The sequence below is a fragment of the Lissotriton helveticus genome, chromosome 5_1 (genome assembly GCF_964261635.1).
Source record: "Lissotriton helveticus chromosome 5_1, aLisHel1.1, whole genome shotgun sequence".
Taxonomy (NCBI): domain Eukaryota; kingdom Metazoa; phylum Chordata; class Amphibia; order Caudata; family Salamandridae; genus Lissotriton; species Lissotriton helveticus.
Genome location: NC_136065.1, coordinates 677,290,127 through 677,308,919, shown reverse-complemented (window position 1 = coordinate 677,308,919; position 18,793 = coordinate 677,290,127). Strand labels below are relative to the sequence as shown.

Below are 18,793 nucleotides of genomic sequence, written 5' to 3'. Positions count from 1 at the left end.
AAACGTGAAAAATGGAAGGGGCAGCATAGATCAGCTAAAAATCCCAAGGGATAGTGAAAACATACTAAACCAGTCCGGTGACAGAGAAAGGCGGGGCTGACAATGCATCCAGCACGTCTTCTCCTGTATAAACTTTACTGATGTGTCTCAAGTCTAGTTTTTTTGTTTTAAATCACACCATCTCTTTGCTTCTCTTCTACATTGAAGGGTGGCTTCTAATAATTCAGCAAGACAGCCCCGTAGATACCTGGGAAATGCCGAGGCGAGGAGCTAGCGCCAGGTACCCTCGAGTAATCAAGCGCTATACAAACTTAAATAAAACAACGCGAGGATCAGCTTAGTGGAGTTTATTCACATTCAGGGGCCCTGTCCATCACCAAAGCCATGCCCATTGCCCCTGAGGACGTCACCAGGGTGGTGACCTGACCTGGCACTGACACATCCTTCTCCTTTAATAATCATGTGAAGAAAACATCTCAGGCACTGATGCCAAACAACCTGTGGAGCAAAATCCAACAACATGTGTGTGCAAGCGTATGTGTAGCGCGTGTAGTTTGTCTGTGTCAGTGATAATTACAAATCACTACAAAGAACCACTTTACACCCACGTCAGGATTTGGGATGGGCCATATGAAATCCTGAGATGCAAATTAGAGCGGCAGAATCTCGCTCAAACCATAGAATGGTCCTGATCCAAACTCGGTCGGAACAGCATACAGCTTCTCCAATGGTTAGGAAAGCAGACAATCAGCATCCTGGGGCTAGGAATAAGAAGAATGGACCCGACTTCGGTGACGCTGGTCAGGTGATAGTCTAGACCTTTCAAAGAGCTGGCTTTCCGCTATATATCACTTTCGCACGCCTGCATTTGTTCACACGACGCACTCACATTCCCACTCGATAGCTATCTTATACATGACTACCCTTCACTGTGAGCACATTTCACTTCAATTGCACCTCCATTCACCCACACATTCCCTATTTGCTCACACTTCCACTCACAGGCTGTAGCAGTCACAAGCAGATATTTTTACACATACATTCGCACTCAGTACCCGCAATGTGTGAACGTTGGTGTTCATGAATTGTAGTACCATTCATGAACACTAACGTTCACACATTTGCACCCGTGCAGACAATCCCTCTCTCACACACGCACACACACAGAGGCTTTCGGGCATGCTGGCATTTTCCTACATTGGCCCGCACCCTCATTCACAATGGTATACCTTCCTATTTGCGCACACTTATGTGGGATTATGCGGTTTCGGTCGTGCCACAGGAGATTGAGCCGTGCTCAGTTTAGCCACCATCCAGGGTTGGGTTAAACTTCAGCTTGCAGCCTGCGCAAGCTCTTCCTCATGATCCCTTGCCCAGGCCCCAGTGGCTGCTCTGCCTCCTTCACAGTCGAGTGTAAGTCCAGTGCACAGGAGGAGCACACATACATAGGAGGGATGGCAATTGGAAAACATGGAAACAATACTCACCTGGCGGCGGGCGGCACTGGCAGACATTCGGCAGCAGGGACACTGGCACAGGCGGGGCGGAGGGTAGGGGGTGCGGGGTGGGGGCTAGAATTTAGAAATAATTAAATTATGGGGTGGTGAGAGAGGGCCTCTCTTCGTCATGGTCCTGCGCGAGCGCCAATGCGCATGTGTCACCTTCAACAGCCGCCATCGCCCCACCCCCCTAAAGTTTGTGAACTCAGACTAAGAGCAGGCGCGCAGACGCGGCGGTGGAGACATCTGCACGCCGCGCGCGCACGTGACCTACCCCCTGAAATGGCACTGCTGCTCAACAATGCATTAGAATAATTAAATTGTGCATTTTTCCACAGGGAGCGAGGAGAGAGTAAGATGGGCGCAGGCACACAGCAGAGTACAGTAGTAAGTGACCACTGTACAGAGTGTCAAAAAATCGGCCCCACCCAGCAACAAAACTGGCCCCCGGCCAAAAAACCGGCCCCCACCCTGGCAGCCTACCAGGGGATTGCCCGGTGCCCGGCGTTGCCAGTCCAGCCCTGCCATTGCCTCACCACAGCTGCCAGGGAACAGCCGTTCTGTGGCAGTGTTGCAGCAGTCATGAGGCAGCAATATGCTCAGTGTGACCCCCCGCGGTTCTGCCAAGCATACTATGAGTTTCCTCTCCACCGGCGGTGCTAAGAATGTTCCTACTCCATGAACACCATGGCAGAGAGGAAACAAAGGGGGCCCTGCAGGGCCCTCTGTGCCACCTCCGCATTGGGATAAATGCAGGGGGAAACAACATGTGCCTCCCTATGTGCACGTACCCCAGTTCCTTGGCGGCATGGACTTTTCAGTCCATGCCTTGCCAGAACAGTTTTTTGAGTTTTCATTGTAGTGCCCATTTTCTGAGGCACTGCTGTGGGAACGCCAAAACCAGCCCACCAGACAGGAGGAAACTCCAAATCTGGCAGGTGGTCTGGCCATGGCTTTATTGGTGCGGCAGCGGGGCAGACCCGGCGCCACACCGCCAAAGTCGTAAGCATATACTAAGTTGCATGTTACAAATGAATAGGGCAGTCTGTTTAGAGGAACTTATGATCAGATATTACTTGGCATAGTCATTGGTGGACATGTACAAAAGCAAATGGGCTTGTTTTCTGGCTAAAGCAAATCACAGTTATGTTTATTTGTTAATTCTTGTGCACTTGTTATACAAATTGTTATTACTGGTAAGTGCTACAACTGGGCTGTTCTCTGACACACTTGCTCAGATGTACATAATAGTGGCACAGGCAACCAGGTTGCCACATACTGTGCCACAGGCATTCTGAAGAACGCACTGTGATGGTAACCATACAACTTTTCAAAGTTTATGTGATGGTTGTTCTTTCACCTGTAATATAGGTTCTGTTCATAAGTATTGTGATATGGTATTATCTTTCATCTTGCCATTGTTTCTCTGTTCAAAAAATATTTTCTGTGCCTTTGCGAGGTATGTACCTCTCAACATATAAAGAATAATACTTTTGAACTGTATAAAATGTAGAAGTATAATGTTTTTGTGGAGCAAAGTCCAGCAAAATGCTCTCCATCTCTAATCTTATTTCTCGTTATGGAACTGTAACTGGAAACATTTACTTTAAAATTCACAATGTGGGACAAGAAGCAAAACATGGGCGAATGGAATGGAGCATCCTGCTCCTATCCATGTGTTAAATTGGCTCGATTGCATGGTGGAACCACTCATCCTTCAGTTGCACACATAGTCAAGAAAACGGTGCACAGGCACAGCCTACTGCCGCACGTGGGAAAAAATAATTTGAGGCAACATTGCTCCCAACCCCATCCTAAAAAATATTAGCATAATATTAGTTAGATATGTTTTTGTTTTATGATTTAAAACGAAACAAGAAACTATGAGATGACCTATGATGAAATTGTAGTCCTTGAGGAAATGGCATGACAGTAAATCTGATGCAAACAAATGATATGTTTCCACTGCTGACTAAATACACATTTATTGGACCTGATTGACAAACCGTATTTTGTAGTAGTAAAGCAGGCCTAAACTAGATCTAATTACTGCTGCAAAATGCAATTCACAAATCTAGGCGTGGAAATGTGCATTTATTCTTTCTTTTCTAGGGTGTGTTAGTCTGGAAATCCTCTAGCCGAGTTATTTTTGCACTGTGCTATATTAGGTTAGATTTATAAGGGTAAGTTAGCAGCATCTGCCACATTTGTAGGTAACCCACTGATCTGTCCTAATAGAATGCAGGCTTAAGTTAGCGCCTGTGGCTCCATTTTGTATTTCACAATCCATATTAGACTGTGACTTGACTAAGCTTCATTATATGTACTGCTTGCTTTAGCAGAAAGCTGCTGGGGTGCATTTCCTCCTACGGTTAGCCCTTCTTGTACTAATGAATATATTGTTTGTACTTCTGCATACCTTTCCCATGAGATGAAGCCTGGCTCAGCTGCATGCACAGACAGAATGACCTTGCCAGAGAGAGATAGTCCGTGCCCGGTCTCAGACTCTTAGCTCATCCTTGTGTGCCCCCTTTGTCACTTGCTGCCTTCCGTAGAAAGATACTGGGTGGGTGTGTCTTGTGCTCTTGCTGAAATGTATAATTGTTACTTCTATGCCTGTGAAGGTCAGTCCCAAGGCAGACATCTTAGGGTGCAGGTCAGACTTGGAGTGTATTGCTAATAAACTAACTGTTTGTATTCACTACTGTCTGACTGACTCTTCATTTCTTGGGAAGGCATGGCAGGTAGTTGTAAATAACCCGGGTGGTCCCTAAGGGCCACTTCCTTCAGAGGAAACTGTGAGCATGTAAGTTTACTACTTAGCAGCAAACGTGGGAGGGACCAGAGGAAGTGATGGGGAAATGGGGAATATCCACAACAAAGAGGATGGTTTAGGAAAAAGTAAGGAGGGGGCTAGGGAGGGACAGGCCACTATAAATACCCACTAACAAAAGAAGAATTAAACACACAGCCTTTCAAAAACTATATAAAGTTACGTTGTACACGTGACAAAACAGTAGTAAATGTAATCCAATATAGCCTTGAATAAGTCAAGCACCACACATGGCCACTCAAAGGCACTGCAACATGCTCCCATGGGAAGTAATAAAGGCAAAGAATTAAAATAACACCCCATTTTAAATTATTTCAAATGAAGAACACTAATTAGATTTTTAAAATGTATATGTTATCTAATATAAAAAAAGATATAAAATAATTATTTTATTATATTGACATTTAATTATAAACTTAATTTAAATGTAAAATTAAATGAAACATTTAAACTTTAATGTACATTAATTTTACACAAAAAGTTAACAACATTTAATTTAATCTGCTGTCAATTATTTATTTATTAGTTCTAGCTTTAAATGTAATATTTTATATTATGTTACATTTATATTTTATATTAAAAATGTTGTAATCATTAAAAAATAATAATAACAAACTTTCTTAATTTTTTGTGTACTTTCCCGTGGGGAGGTATATGCCTTAGTGGGGGAGATCCCCTCCTATGTGTGAAAAGTTACTAGTAGTAACATTGCACTAGCAACTCCTGTTGTAAGAGCCTTCACCAGGGTGTGAAGACATGTAAGTCTACACTTAGGTGCCTACAATCAGAAATGATGAATAGCAAAAAAGTGTAGAGGCGGAGTAATAGATTTACATGTGGCTAAATGCACACACACAAATTTACCCTTGTTGATAGGCCCCTGTAACGTTAAGGACATTCAGCACACTCTAATAACTAGAGTATTTTTACAGGGTACTCTCACTTCACAGGTGGTGGAGTTGAGGGGCTTTTAACAGTGGGATCAGATAGGCGGATCCACATTGGGCAATGTCATGCGGGGTCCCATACTAAAGTCATTCCAGGAGCTCAAGCCAGACTTTTCGATGACCCTTAGTCAATTTTATGAATATTTGCAGTTACACCATGCTTTATTCCCATATATTTGTGCTCTCACTGACATTAATCTGCTTGAAGGTAAGCTCTTAATCTTAATGGGCGACCTAGGTAATCACAATATCTCCAGGATATACCAGACAATGGTCACAAACAGCCCTACTACATTATGTTACCCTTCGGGCGGCATGGCAAAGAGATTTAGGCGATGTTGAAGATGATGATTGGGCAGATGTTTTGCAGTCTCCACGTGGGGTGGCGATATATATTTATTTATATTTATGTGTTTTAAAACATATAAAGCGAATGGTTACTCCAACAGAGTGTCCCCGCGCTCAGACATTGCAATACATGACACCAAGCCCTATCGCCCCCCCAGAGGTCACTTGCCCCAGCAGTGCGAAACTTTGCAACCGGAGTGCTTAACACCAATCCCCCCCCCCCGGATGACTGAAAGAACCAAGTTTTAAGTTTTTTACGAAGAATTTCCCCAGATGGATACAACCTCAGTTCCATAGGTAGGTTATTTCAGGCCTTAGCCACGAGAAAACCGAAGGATCTTACCCCCCCGAACATGCCCTTAGACGTTTGGCACTACCAACTTAGCTGTGCCTATAGACCTAAGATTCCGGGTGGGTCTGTAAGCAGTAACTAATGGGCGCTGGTATCTTGGCCCTTTCTCATTGAAAATCCTGTGGCAGAAACACAGAGCCTTTAAGGTAATTTTGGCCTGACTTGAAGCCTGTGTAATTCCCTCAAGGCTGCTCCCACAGATGCACGCCTCGGAATATTCAATATCATCCGGGAAGCTGCATTTTGGACCTTTTGTAAAATATTCAAATTACTCTTTGTGACCCAATAATAGAGGATGTTGCAGTAGTCCAAACACAATGTAACTAGGGTTTGTACAATGGTTTTCTTGGGATCTAATGGAAGTATATTCAAGATTTTACGCAACATACTTAGAATGCCAAAACATACTCTTGCCAAAGCTGATATCTGCTCTGCAAACGATAAAGTGTTGTCAAACCAGACTCCCAAATTTTTCATTTTAAACTTGGGAGTCGGGGTTGGTCCTAGGTCCTCCAGCCACCACAATTGTGACCAAATGGAGGGCTGTTTACTAACCACCATCACCTCCGTCTTTCCTGCATTTAGTTGCAGACAGATGCTCTTCATCCAATTCCCCAGATCACTCAGGCAGGCTTTGAGTTTAGGCACAACCTCTGTCTCCTTTTGCTCCAATATGACAATCAACTGAGTGTCATCAGCATATGACACCAGTTTCACCCCATGTTTCAATACAATATCTGCCAAAGGGCGCATGTACACATTAAATAGAGTTGGACTGAGGGCAGAGCCCTGTGGTAACCCTTGCTACAGAGGTCATAACTCATACTTAAAAGGATGTTGTGAGACCTGGAAGGATCTATTCTGCAGGAAGTGCTTGATCCATTCCCATGTGTTGCCTCTGACACCGGCCTCCCACAGACGCTCCAAGAAAAGGCTTTGGAAGACCGTATCAAGCACCACACTCAAGTCCAGCAAAATTATATTATCTATTAAAATATTTCAAATAATTTAAAAAAATTATAACACTTTCCTTAATGTTTTCGGTACTTTCCCATGGGGAGATAAATGCCTCGGTGGGTGAGATCTCCTGCTATGTGTGAAAAGTTACTAGCAGTAACATTGTACTAGTAACTCCTGTTGTAAGAGCCTTCACCAGGGTGTGAAAACATGTAAGTCTTCTCTTAGGTGTAATACACAATCAGAAATGACGAATAGCAAAAAAGCGTAGAGGTGCAGTAATAGATTTACATGTGTCTAAATGCACACACACAAATTTACTTGTTTATAGGTCCCTGTACCATTAAGGACATTCAGCACACTATAATAATTAGAGCAATTTTAAAGGGCACTCTCACTCCACAGGTGGTGAAGTTGAGGGGCTTTCAACAGTGGGATCACATAAGCGTATCCACATTGGGCAATGTCATGCTGGGCCCATACTAAAGTAATTCCAGGAGCTCCAGTCAGAATTTTCGATGCCCCATAGTCAATTTTATGAATATTTGAAGTTACACCGTGCTTTATTCCCATAAATTTGTGCTCTCACTGACATTAATCTGCTTTAAAGTAAGCTCTTAATGGGTGACCTAGGTAATCACAAGATCTCCAAGATATACCAGACCATGGTCACAAACAGCCCCACTCCGTTATGTTCCCCTTTGGGCAGCATGGCAAAGAGATTTAAGCGATTTTGAAGACGATGATTGGGCAGAGGTTTTGGAGTCTCCACGTAGGATGGTTTTATCCTCCAGTTTACAGTTAATCCAGTTTAAATACCTTCATAGAGCTTACTTTACGAGGTGCCGGTTGTGGCGCATGGACCTCATAAGTTCCCCTTTGTGTTTGAGGTGTGGTACTAAGGAGGGTAAACTTTTTGCACACGGTGTGGGATTGTAGGGTTGGCTGAAGTGCTTGCATGGGATATTCTGTTGTCCCCGAAATTGCTCCTTTTGCATAGATATTACGCCATAGGTAGTATTAGTTACAAGCCACTAATTACTTTTCAGACTCATGCTGATTAAAAGAGACATTGCACAGAGAGGGAAGGCTGATGACCAGCCGCATCTAAGTGTTTGGAAACAGGGGATGGACTTTTCCATGGGACTTGAAGTCACAGTTTTTCAAGCAAAGGGTTGCCCCTAAAAATATCCTAAGATGTGGAAGAGGTGAGCTGATTACAACGGACCGTTTTTAGAGCCTGAAAGTGCTGTTGGGCTGCAATTGGATGCCAAAATAAGAAAATAGGGTCATGATGTTCACGGGATTGCTAAGACCCATTAGATCACAATGGTATGAAACTTTGAAAGCTGCATCAGGGTGGGGGTTACTAGAGGCTAACTGTGCAGATGTTTATGTTTAATATGTTTTGCTTTGGTCTCCTTGTTGTAGATAGAGATACACGTTTCTTCATGTGGCATAATATGTATGTACTTGGCCTGACTGGGTCATATTGTTGTCAAAAACCCAATAAAAGTTGCATTTTAAAACAAGTGAGATGTTGTTCCCCTTTTTATTGCCTTATAGCCCACCGTAATGGGCTATATCAGGCATTAAAGGCCTGGTTCAGCATTAAAGGCCAAAGGTGAGGACCTTTAACAAGGGAGTGGGCCTTTAATGGCTGGTGTAACCCAGCTGTGGTGAGCTATAAAGCTATTAGAACAATTCACCACAACAGGGCAGAATGTTCTAATTAGTAAAGCAAAGGACTCATGGAGCCCAAGGTGGTTGAAATCTCCTCATACTCCATGAGGCCTTTGTTCACAGCTGTTGCCTTGAAAGACAAACTTTGGAATGTTAGATCTCAAGGCTTTCACCAGCCAATTGAAGCCTGGAGCTACTTCATTGTCTTCAATGGTGAGCTCAACATTCCAATGTTCTAATAAAAGTTACTTTTCAAAATAATCATACCGTTACATAGATATAATTGATGGCCTTTTGAAACTAGAGTTCAGAAAACTTTCAATACAAAACGTGCTGGAGACTACTGCTTTCTATTAAATAAGGACTATTCACCACTTGCAGACTGGTTCAGGAATAGGTGCATGTTCAGCTGATTAGCAAAAGTTGTGTTATGCTTGAGATGATATTGATCAAAGTTGTCAGAAGAATATTGTTTTTAAGTTACCATCTTTACAAACTTGTTTTGCCACCAAAATCTCACAGTTTTATTTTGAGTTCATTTAAAATACTTAACAGGAATTGATAATGATAAAAAAGTAACATAGAATCACATCAAAAACTGAAAAATGAAAAACATGCCATAGTATAGAATACGACTATCTAACTCAAGAAGATATGAATGAAATATACATCATACGCTGTGAGTACAATGGATAATGCCATTAAGGGATGTAGAAAGTGTAAGGAAAGGGGGGGATGGAAATTGAAGGAAAATATTATCAGAAAATTATACAAAAAATAATAAGTAGACATATTATGAAGAACATTATATAAATTCAGTGCTAAAATTATGAAATTATGGTTAGAGACAGAGATGTACTGTACATACTGATTTAATGTGGTTTCCGTAATTCAACAGGAATAATAACAACTTTACTTGCTAGTAAACTAAACTGGGACAGAAAATTGGTGATTGGGAGCCACTAAAAATCTAATTTTATAGCTAAGGAAATGGGAGAAATATAGTAAGTATCCTTCAAACATACAGCATACCACCAGGATTGGAAAGTAACATTTTGAGCCTGTTTCCAATTAAATGTTATTAATTGAAAGGCAACAGCCAGTTTTAAGAATATAAATGTATGACCCTTAACTTATACAGATCAGTCTGGAGCAACACTGGCTAAGAAAATATTTGAGAAAGATAAAGGGATATTAATCTTAAAAATATTGCTAATTTGTTGACATGCATAGCTCCAAAAATGGAAGACGGCAGGACATTCAAATAACATATGTTTTAAATCAGTGTCTGGACCTGTACAGGGCCCAAAAATGTTCATAGGAGTAAATAATAGGTAGTGATAGGCAAATTAAAGAGTTTGTAAAGTATTTTCAGACTTCTTAGAGTTATGAATTGTTAACCAAATCTTGTTTCACAAAGCAAAAGGCCAACATTACAATAAATCTCTCTCCCATGCTAACTCTGTTTTTGATTTAAGCCTGCCATTAGTAGAATGTATTAGTTTATACATGGGTGAGGTCTTGAGATTAGTGGATTATATTTGAAATGATTTGTCAGAATCAGGGAAAGAGTGAGCCATCTGGGGAATTTTCAATACTGAGTTAGTGAGGTGCACATGAGATTGTATTGTTTCTCAAATGTGGATGGTAGTGGAAATTTACTTTGGAGAACTGGAAAGGATAACATCTGATCATTAGCAAAGAGTTGAGAAACCCAGAGTATTCTCTTGCCTCTCCATATTGTTTCAATGTATAGACTTTTTTAGTTGAATAAGGAGATTATGCCAAATAGATTGTTGTTGAAAATTGGTAACCAAAAGATGTAAATCCCCACATTTAAAACTGTAAATGTAACACTTTAACATTTTTGAAAAAGGTGAGCCTTGCCATTAGATCATGGCGAAACATTATCTAGATGTACTTTTTACATAAAACAGAAATGGTTTGCGGGTCTTAAAAGTGAAAAGTGTCAACGTAAGTCACAATTCAAGTATGAAAAGACCCCAAATCAGATGGTTTTATCTACTCCCTCTGCACCGTGAAATTTTGCACAATGATTTTATGGATGTTTCATGGTTTGTAGGGCATAAGGTTGTTTTAGGCAGATGGGAATTACATTGTATGGCCACTAATGAGTTATGCATTCTACAAATAAGCAGTTCCTTCGAAAAACACATTTTCTCTGGCAGATGCGTGTTTCATATTTTTTATTATATCAAAGTGCCATATATAATATTTATTGAAATGGGTGTTGCAGCCACGGCATAGCCAGAAAAATGAAATATATCTCTCCCGATAGCACTAGTTGAGTGATCTCAGAAATTGTTTCAGATGATTGAACCCCCGAAGGAATTCTGAAAACAATATGACCAAGTTATGTATTTTACACTTCAATTCATAATAGATTTTGGCCAAAATGTAACACCTTTTTCATGAATTTCTGTTTGGCACTCAGAAAATAGCTGACTTCAAGAGCTGCCCACACTGTCTGACATTCTTCAGATATGTTGAAGGGGTTTTATGGCTCCTAAAGTAGGATTCCAGATGGATGTCAACTCAAATTCTGGGATGGCCGTGTTGTAGGATTCCCTTCCAAATACTGAATTGGGATCATATGTATCAGTGCTTCAATGCTTTGCAACAGAAATCTGATTGCATAACATTGAAATATTACACCCTCTCACCTCCTCCACCCTACCCCACAACCACCAAGCAGTGGCAGAAACCACTTCACAAAAGAGAAGGCACCTTTTATTTTCCAAACTGATCTATGTACAAAATGATTTACTGGTCCCAAAAATACTGGTTGCAAATTGCCCATAATGTGTAATTAATAGGTAAGTACCTATACTTCCCTGTCATTCTCTTTAACAATCAGTTGAGTGGCAACAAAAATCAGGGGAGAGGTCTAACCATAAACTCATACATTTTAAAGATGCTATTTTACATTGAAACATGTAAAACAAAAAAATATGAAACATAAAAACATCATACATTGCTTCTCTGGTGTGTCATTTCACAAACCTTGGGGCACCAATATATATATACTTATGGCTTGCACAGGTGTTAGTGAATAAAACATGAAGAGATTGCATATTCAATTCAGTAAACAAGAGAAAAAACATGTGAAGAGAAACTAATACATCTGTCAAAGGACACTGACAAATTCAACCATATAGTGCAGCAAAGTGATCATTTGCCAGAGTAAGCCATGCACACAAGTCGCAGAATGGCTTCCCCCTCCCTGCCAAGTTTATTTTATAGATGTATGAAAATGGATTAATATTTTATTTATTTATTTTAGTGTTTTATAGAGCGCGAACTTGACCCGTGAGGGTATCAGAGTGCTTTACAAGAATATACCAAGGTATACAAACAAAGTCCAAGGTACAGAAATATACAGAACTGTACAAAGTGATGGCGAGGGGCAGAGGTGTAGGGAACGCGGGGGATACTGGGGAAACAAAGGTAAGATTGCAATCATATTTAAAGTCCGTAAAAATGTATAGGCCCCGTAAATTCTCTGCGGGAGAGTTGGTGATCTGGGGAAGAAAAGATAGTCTTAGAAACATCAGATTTGTGTTCAGGTATGGCAGGCATTAGGCAACGAATATACCCACGAGGAAGGTTTTGGCCTCCTTCTTGAAATGAGCTAGAGAAGGGATTCTTCGGATGGCGGGTGGGAAAGAGTTCCAGATTATGGGTGCTGCTCCGGTGAATGCCCTATTGAAGGTTATTGTTTTCTGAAAAAAGGTGGGTTGGAGTACAAGGTTTCTGGTGGACCGGGAGTTTCTGCTTCCTCCAGATACCACTAGTTTTTGTGCCAGATAAGCAGGGGAGTTTGAGTAAAGAGCCTTGTGTGTGATGCATGCCAGTTTCAGCTGAATTCTGGCCTCTGGGAGGAGCCAGTTCAGTGCTTTCATATGTGGAGAGATGTGGTCAAATTTCCTGGTGCCCGTGAGTAGTCTGGCGGCAAGCTTTTAAGGGTGCTAGGGAGATCTTGGGTAGACCAGTGAGGATGGAGCAACCATATTACAGTCTGGAGATGACTAGTGCTTGAACTGCCATTTTTAAGTCAGGGGCCTCAATGAAAGGTTTCAGCTTCCAAAGGTAGCTCAAGTGGAAATTAGCTGCTTTAGCCATTGAGTTGATGTGGTCCCGTATGTTCAAGATACAGTCTAGGATTATGCCCAGGGTTTTGGCAGAGTCCACAATGGTTGGCGGGCAGTTTAGGGCTGTGATGGCGTGATCCACATCTGAATCTCGGGTTGGCTTTAGAGGGGGAGATTAGGAGAAATTTGGGTTTTTTGCGTTGAGTTTTAGTTGCTTAGGGGCTAGCCATTGGACTTTCAATTTCAGGGTCTCATTCAGGGAGAGGATCTCCTCAAGTGAAGAGATATTGATGTATATTTGGGTACCGTCTGTGGTGAGAGGCTCAAGATAAAGATTAAAGAGGGTGGCGGACAGGGTTGAGCCTTGAGGGACTCCAACCGTGACTAGGATGGGAGCTGACAGGTGGCCAATGATGAGGAATCTCTGGGATCGAATATGGTGGAAGGACCTGAACCATTCCAGGACCGCACCATCCAGACCCATCCTGAGATTAAGTCGTTCAAGACGTTTATCATGGTTGACCGTGTCGAAGGCGGAGGAAAGATCTAATAGTATTAGAGGGCAGGTCTTGCCTTATTCTAGGGCTTGGAGGGCATCGTCCACGATGTGGAGCATAGTGGTTTCAGTGCTATGCCTCGGTCTGAACCCAGATTGGCAGTCATCAAGTAGGTGGAAGTTATTGATGTGCAGACTTAGTTGATGCTGTACACATTTCTCAAGTACTTTGGCTAGTAGCAGGATATTGGAGATGGGTCTGAAATTGTCGGGGGAGGATGGATCCAGAGATTTGTTTTTAAAAAAAGCTTTCAAGGGGTCCAGAATTGATCCCTGTTGTAGAGAGGCGTTTATTATTGCAGTCCAGCAAGGAACAATGGATTGAGAGACAGCAGTGAGGCAGTTGGAAGGAAGCGGGTCATTAAAGTGATTGTTAGGTTTTAGGGTGGAGAGGATTTTGGAGATGGAGTCTTTGTCATAATATTCGAAGTCAGACCAACGGGCTTGGTTTTTAGGAGAGGCCAGAGGGGGTGGAGCGGAGAAAGGGGGCGGGTCAGAAAGGGGTTGTGAATAGAAGGCGGTACTGAGTTCAATTCCTAAACCCGAGAGATTTGGGGGATTCTTTCGGTGTTTCAGCCAGTTTATTGGATTGGTGTTTGACCAGTTCAAAGAGTTTACTGGGTCTATTCTTGGTGTTGTCCAGTTCAGATCTGAAATATTCTTTTTTTGAATTGAGGATGTGCTTGTTGAATAAGTTTCTCGCCTGGCGGACAAGTTTCAGATGTGTCGCAGAGGGGTGTTGTCTCCAGTTTCTTTCGCATTGTCGTAGGGAGCTCCTCTCCATGTTGAGGGAATCAGTGAACCAGGGGTTCCTGTCTTTGACTTGTTTTCTTTTTAGCTTCTGAGGGGCAAGGTCTTCCAGAATGATTGATATAGTTGATGAATAATGCTCATTTAGGTCGCTGACCGAAGTTATGTGCGGAAGGGGGGGGGGCAGATTTGCAGCAAGCCTCCAGTTCCATAAGGTCGAGGTTTTTAGTGTCTCTGGTCCATCGTTTGGGGATCACCGGTTGCGGTGTCTTAGTCTTGCAGGTCCCAGGTAAAATGAAGGAGATGGAGTGGTGGTCAGACCAGTCACATGGGTCTATGGAGATGAGCTTGACTGAGGATTCCTTAGAAATGATCCAGTCAAGGATGGCCCCTTTTGAGTGAGTTGGCTGAGAGCAGGCTTGAGTTAGTGCTTGGCCAGTTAGTAGGTCTTTATTAGCGTTGACGTGGGGATCTTTAGTGTCATTCCAGTGCAGGTTGAAATCACCCAGGAAAATCTCTTTGGCGATGGAGTAAATCTTAGTTGTGATGATTTCCAAGATGTGATCGGTAAAAGAGTCGTTGGAGCCTGGAGGTTGGTAGAAGATGTGTAAGTTGCAGAGATGTAGTGAGCTGCTATAAATGGAGAGTGCAATGTATTCACAGCAGTCAGTGGTGTCTGCCGAGAGTTCAGTGACAAGGAGGGAGGATAGGTAGATGCAGGCAATGCCTCCTCCTATCTTGTTGGAGCATCTGTCCAGTCTGGTGATATTGTAGTTAGGAGGGACTAATAGGTCCAGGCAAGGGGAGGAGTATTCATTGAGCCAAGATTCTGTTAGTATAGCTAGGTCTAAGTTTTTGTTCAGGATGAGGTCAGCAATATCGGCGGCATGCTTGACTGCTGAGCGGCAATTGATTAAGAGACCAGATAAGGGGGGTCTGGAGTGGAGGTGGCCGGGTTCTGGATGGACAGGGCTACCGCCGCAAGGTTTCTTTTCATCACACTTCTGTTATGGAGGGTAGGTGGCCTGTTGGGATTAATGGTGATCGTGCTGATGGGGTGACCCGGATTCGTGTTATGCGGATGGGCAAGTGCCTACCTCAAAGGATAAGGCCACGACCTGCTAAATGTTGTGATTAACAAGGACCCCCTGGGTAATGCTCTATTAGACTCCTAGGGCAGGGTAAACAACCTGTGTGCGGTAAATGCCTAGGCAGTCAAAGAATTTCAAATAAAATAAACAAGTGGGAAACCAAGTCATGGACAATTAGAAGGCTGTAGGGGTTATATAAACTCACTAAGTTTTAATAAAAACACAATTACAATTAATTGATCAACACATACAATGTACAATAAAAATTAAAACTGAACAACAGAATACTAAAAAATTCACAATCAAGATGTTCCATTAAAAACAATGACCATATCAGTTTATAACAGGAACACCAATCATAGGGGTGTCCACCGAATCAATAATACAGTACTCGACGCGCGTTTCGGCGACTTAACTCTTCTTCAGGAGCCACAAAACAATCTGAAATGATAATACAGAAGCATTACATAAGAAAACGGTACCTTGTACCTTCTATAATGTGGCAGTAAAGCATACATACATCGTTCTATATTTCATTTAACTTAAAAAGACCATTACATCAATACAACTAATACAATTGCCAGCGAGAGAAATGGTTTCCGGAGCCACTTTGTTTACTTTATATTCACTGATTGGTACATATTATCTGATATTGCGAGAGTACAACACACATATAGTCTTAAAGGTCTAAAATAAACTATGAGAACATATATTTCGCTAACACATGTTTGATAGGTTCATGTGGTTAAGTACAATGATGATACCTTAACAACTTACTTTACATGGACCAGGGATTTGCTCGGTCAATGCTCAAAAGTTGAAATATATTTGGACCAAATTAAATCTGGATGGAAGAAAGAAAGAAGGGGGGGGGGGGTTTAGGAAAAATACCATCTCAAAATTTTCAAAGATGAAGGAAAAGGATAATAAATTGAGCACAAATAATGGCATTGATGCAGGCAGCCAAGGGCATTTGTTAGATTATAATAACACGATTCCTATTGCCAAAGATTACTCTACAGAGTCGCTGCTACCACACTCGTTTGGAAAATGGTGCGGCCGGGAGTAAGTAATGCGAGCTACATGTAAATAGCCAATGTACCCGATGTAACGGTACATAGACTGCGATCCTGGCTAGGTGGCAATATCAGGTAGGCATTGATGTAAATACCCGAATCAATAAACGAGTGTGTGTAGGAGGAGAAAATCTATGTTATTCTCTATCCTCTGTCCTGCAGTGGTATCAAGATTGGAAAGTCACAAAAAGGAGGGTACAAAAAAATATATATACAATGTACCTGCAGAGTGATGTCTCTGAGTTTAGATGTATCTTGTATGGTTCTGCCAAGGGCGATATTCACAAAGTGTGCCAACACTGATAGAAATCTGAAGACAGATACACATCCATTAGTCATTGTCTGTCACAGGGTGCCAATTTAATTTGGTCCAAATATATTTCAACTTTTGAGCATTGACCGAGCAAATCCCTGGTCCATGTAAAGTAAGTTGTTAAGGTATCATCATTGTACTTAACCACATGAACCTATCAAACATGTGTTAGCGAAATATATGTTCTCATAGTTTATTTTAGACCTTTAAGACTATATGTGTGTTGTACTCTTGCAATATCAGATAATATGTACCAATCAGTGAATATAAAGTAAACAAAGTGGCTCCGGAAACCATTTCTCTCGCTGGCAATTGTATTAGTTGTATTGATGTAATGGTCTTTTTAAGTTAAATGAAATATAGAACGATGTATGTATGCTTTACTGCCACATTATAGAAGGTACAAGGTACCGTTTTCTTATGTAATGCTTCTGTATTATCATTTCAGATTGTTTTGTGGCTCCTGAAGAAGGCGTTAAGTCGCCGAAACGCGCGTCGAGTACTGTATTATTGATTCGGTGGACACCCCTATGATTGGTGTTCCTGTTATAAACTGATATGGTCATTGTTTTTAATGGAACATCTTGATTGTGAATTTTTAGTATTCTGTTGTTCAGTTTTAATTTTTATTGTACATTGTATGTGTTGATCAATTAATTGTAATTGTGTTTTTATTAAAACTTAGTGAGTTTATATCACCCCTACAGCCTTCTAATTGTCCATGACTTGGTTTCCCACTTGTTTATTTTATTTGAAATTCTTTGACTGCCTAGGCATTTACCGCACACACGACCTGCTAAATGTCAGACAATTTAACTAAAATAAACCTGCCTTCAGTCCCTTGTAAAATGACAAAAAGTGTTCAGGTTTAAATCAAATGCAATGTGTGAAGTATTTAAGCAGTGTTTATGCAACCAAAACACAATAAAACTCTATAACCAATTTTAAAATATAGAATGTTTTTTTATGAGTGCTATAAAACCAAGACAACAGAAATGAAATACGGGGAACTGGAGATACGAATTTTTAAGGATTTACTGTGATAAAGTGACCTTTGTTACCTGGGCCAGCTAGTCCTACTGCAATTTGGCTTTTGGGCCCTATCAAGATAGGGACATGATAATCTTAATTTTCTGCTTGTCCCACTTTTAAGTATCCATGCAGCCCTGAGAGCTAGAAGGCCTACATACGGGTGACATTTATGAAAAGGGGGATTTTGATAGGCTATAATGCATGTTTTATACTGCAGTAGTCAACTCACACAGGGTAAGCTGTGAGCCATGTTTTAATGACACTATAGTGGTTGCACAATAGGTGCAGGAGCCCACAAGTGGCATTTAACTATCCATAGCATGGGTGCATTTCTGCCTTATAAATTAAACCTTAAAGAAAACTTAAATATGCCAATCAGGTTTTAGGCCAACTTCAACATGTTTTAAGGGTCAGAACACATACTATGGATAGCAAGGTTCCAATGTCGGAGATCAAGACTAGCAGAAGATGAATCACCCAAAAAGATGAAAAACCTAGGTAGACTACCCAAAAAGGTCCATCCTATCATACACATGAGTGTTGTGCCCATCAACTAACAACCGGAGTCGTATTTTGGTGAGAAAGATTGGGGGTTGACCTTCAGATTTCCCAACAATCATACTGGCATTTCTGGTTAAAATACAATAATGCAACAAGCAGAGCATTAGGGGGGGCTTGAGGGGCAGTAGAGATGGAGACAAATGTTGGCTGTTAGGGTTAGTAAGTGTTAGGGAACTAGTGGCGGCCGGCAAGGCTCATGGGTAGCGAGGCTGGGTTTGCATGGGGGTAGTCACCTGGGGGGGGAATCGTGATTGTGGGAGGGTGCATAATAATAAATACATTTTTAAAAAATGACTTACCTTTCTGCTGGTCCCGTTTCTCAGCTCCTGCTCTCCTCGAGGAACAAGAAGCACAGCCAGGCCCAACTGACCAATCACAATGCTACAATACAGTGTTGTGATTGGTAGGCACCCTGACTTCATTGTCCAATCACACCGCTGCAATGTAGCGTCTTAATTGATTTTGAGCATTCTCTTTTGACGCTCAACCAGGTAATGGGGCCCTGGGCATGCTCTCCACGCAGGCTGTAAAGCAGCCTGCATGGATAACGGGGAAAGTGCGCATGACTGGTTTCGGCGGTCCTAGAGGGCCGACCAAATAGTAATTTTGCACTTAGGAGTGGGCAAACCACTCCACCCCTGCCCTGCTCCGAGAACAGAGCAGCCCCTCCCACATGCAAAGTA

The 18,793-nt window shown here is 41.8% G+C and overlaps 1 protein-coding gene across 1 annotated transcript in view; it reads right to left on the bottom strand.

The window, feature by feature from the left end:
- Positions 1–18,793, bottom strand: part of LOC144753346 (neuropeptide FF receptor 1-like) — a 1,025,672-nt gene that overhangs the window by 918,315 nt on the left and 88,564 nt on the right. The gene's annotated exons all lie outside the window — the stretch shown is intronic.